The sequence below is a fragment of the Suricata suricatta genome, chromosome 5, assembly GCF_006229205.1.
Source record: "Suricata suricatta isolate VVHF042 chromosome 5, meerkat_22Aug2017_6uvM2_HiC, whole genome shotgun sequence".
Taxonomy (NCBI): domain Eukaryota; kingdom Metazoa; phylum Chordata; class Mammalia; order Carnivora; family Herpestidae; genus Suricata; species Suricata suricatta.
The window spans coordinates 1,352,465-1,355,509 of NC_043704.1; the positions used below are offsets into that span (position 1 = coordinate 1,352,465).

The 3,045-nt window shown below is 62.1% G+C and overlaps 1 long non-coding RNA gene across 1 annotated transcript; it reads left to right on the forward strand.

Moving 5' to 3' along the window:
* Nucleotides 1-6: 6 nt before the first annotated feature.
* LOC115291517 lies at nt 7-403 on the forward strand. Its single transcript, XR_003908501.1, has 2 exons — nt 7-164; nt 261-403. It is a non-coding gene; the product is annotated as an uncharacterized LOC115291517 (long non-coding RNA).
* The last annotated feature ends 2,642 nt before the right edge of the window (nt 404-3,045 follow it).

The following is a 3,045-nucleotide window of genomic DNA, read 5'->3' on the forward strand; positions in this document are numbered from 1 at the left end:
GGGCGGCCTGGCCGGGGGCGGTGCGGGGGCCGGGCTCCAGGTCCCGGCGCCTCCGCAGGGGCCTGGCCGTGCCGAGCCGGTCCGGACGCATGTTAGCAGGTGGGGTCCCGGTCCCTGGCCCCGGCGGTGGCTCCCTCCCGCCCCTGCGGAGGGCTCTCGCGGAGGTCAGAAGCAGGTCCACCTTATCACAGCGAAAGTGGTGGTTGGGTTGGTCGGTTTGGGTGATAATAATGGCATTTTAATGCTTTGTTAATTTACAGTGTGTACAAGAAACTTACTCCTTATACTGACCGACTTCTACGACTACGCACATGATGATAAGCGCATGGAGAAATGCAGCGTTTGGGAAGACCAGGCTGCACTCGGTTCAGAACAGAAAATAAACTGAAGCTTAATAAGGAAACCTCTGTAGTTCTTGAAGGCAGGTGCTGAGACCAGGGCAGGGAGTGACTTTCTAGGAGACAGTGGGGGGACCCTGGCAAGTCTGCAGCTTTTAACCTGGCTCTTAACCCCTGCAGGGCAGGTCGCTGGGGAGGTTAGACACCAAAGGCAAGTTCAGCTGCTGCTGCTCAGATGTAGACCTCAGGCATCTCTCAGGACGGGCTGCCTGTTTCCTCAAGTGTAAGAAGGGTGAGAGAAGACTGATCCGGTAAAGGGCCCAGTCCCGAGCCTGCTGGATGGAAGGCACTCCCGCTCCCGCTGTTACTGCCAGAGCCCTGTGGCAGAGCAACCCCCCACCAAGCAGCTCAGTGCCCTGGAGCATAAATTACCCACAGGGGACCGTGCTGCAGCCGGCCAGGTGTCTGCTGCAGGTTGCTGTCTGATGGAAAGGAAAAACCTGCCTTTGGGGCCAGCCAGCTAACAGGCAAGCCCATCACCCTGCCTGAGGGCCAAGTGCTAGCTAGTGTCCAAAGGAGCCCTTGTTGACAACCAAGTACAAATCAAGGTCCCTGGAACACCCTCCGGGACTCCCTCGGGACAGCTCCCAGCAGGAGCTGACCTCCAGCGCGGACCGGCGAGGAGCCTGGGCTCGCTGACCGCCGTGCCAGCTCCGACGAGTGCTCTCCAGAGCCGGGCTTGGGGCACCGTCCCTGACGTGGACGGATGGCACACAGAATGGGCCTCTTGATGCTGACGTGGTGGAAGGCAGTCTCTGGAGCTGGAGCCAAGACCTGGGATGGCCAGGTGTCACAGAGCCCTAGTTCCCCCACCCAGCACCTGTGAGGTCCGGGGCCCTGATGACAGACCCCACCGCCTCCCCGGGAGAGCCCCTCGGCCCCCCGCTTACCGTCAGGGTCACACACCTGGGCGCGGGGGCTGTTCCGCGGCCTGCATGGAGGTGCTGGCAGCTCGGGGCACCGGCGCTGGCACCTGGCAGGCCTTGGGCGTGAGCGGCAGCCTGCAGGCCTGGTCCTGCCCTGCCCCCCCCAAGCACGCATTTGGCCGTTTACCTCACTCATGCAAATTGTGAGAATGAAGTATCACTTTGGTGTCCTGAAAAACAAACCTGACGCTCCAAGGCTTGCGTTTGGGAACCCAGCTGCCCCCACACCCGCCCCGGTGACGGGGCGTTAGGTTTGATGCAAGCGCGTGAACCCGTCAGCTGCCGTGGGAAGTCCGTACAACACCTAAGAACCACCGTGACAATTTTGTCCCTCTGGCTGCCCTGGCCATGTAGTGGGATCCCACAAGGAGAATTAGAAATCAGTCTGGAACCCCAGGCACCTACAGGACAGAGCACCAGGACTTGTGAGCCAGGGACAGTGGCCTCGGGCAGACACCGGAGGCAGTGTGGAACCTGGACTCCGGCGGGGCCTGGAGAGCCCGCTCAGGACCTGGGGGCAGGAGAAATGAGGGGTCCGGCCTGACCGTACTGGAGCTGCTGTGCCCTCATTCACATCCTGGGCTTCTGGAACGGCATTCAATGGAGGGAAATGTTCCAGGGCTCCAGGTACAGAAGCGACTGCTTTGTCCAGGTCCCTAGCAGAGCGTTAGCACCGGAGGGCTGAAGCAGTGACCTGTGCACCCAGGGGCGCTGCGGCTCCGAGCCACCCGGCCGGCCGGGCCTGCTTTCCGCCCTTCCTTCCTACGCCTCCGGCCCACCGTGCCTTTCCGTCACACAAGGTCACCATGTGACCCCAATACCGCCTCCCCGGGGCAGTGGCATTCCCGATGGGTCCTACTGAGTCTACACCCCCGTCACAGTCACGGTTTATGCAGGCAGATGACCCACGTCCATTCAACTCCAAGGACACCTTTTTCTTGTTCTTGTGAAGCCTGCTCCACCGTGATCCCTGTGTCCGACCGAAAATGTGTCTGAGAAAATGTGTGTTTCCTTGTTTTATTTAATTCTGCCCGGTGTGCTCGGGAGAGGACACCCACGGCGCTTTCAGACCGCAGTCCAAGAGCAGCCTATTGATCTCTTGGTTTCTAAAAACCGTCAGGAAGATATGACTGCTACTAAGAGCCCACCAGTACCGGGCGATGCATTCCTGGAGACGGGGTTTTTTGGTCCTGTGTTTATAAAAAGCATGTCACTGGGATGACAAGGGCCAGATGGTGCTCAGGCTTCGATCAGCTCTTCCTGGGAGCGGGTGCCCTGCGTGGAGTCTGCCTCCTCCTCTGGCCCCCAGAACCCCCCCACCCCCGTGAGACCCCTCAGGCACGGGCAGGACCCAGAGTGGCCCCGTTTGTACAGCAGAGCAGGCGCACCCTCCTGCTTCCCGGGCCCGAGGTGGAGTCCTGACTCCGGGTGACTTCACTTGGAAGGCGGGCTGGCGTCCGTGCCTGGACCTGCCGTGTGGCAAGCCGGCGTGGGGAGGAGGGCCTCAGCACCTGCCCGCATGCCTGCAGGGGGAGCGAGCCCGCAGCCTGGGAGACCGGGCATCGAGAAGGGCTGGTGGCTCCTCAGTGCCTGGGGCCCGTGTCGCGCGGGCAGGTGAGCACCGGCGGGCCAGGGGCGGGCCTGCTCCGGAGCTGGTGGCAGCCGGTGGCGAGGCGGGGCAGCGGGGATGCAGGCCTGAGGAGCGCCGCGGCAGCTGGAGC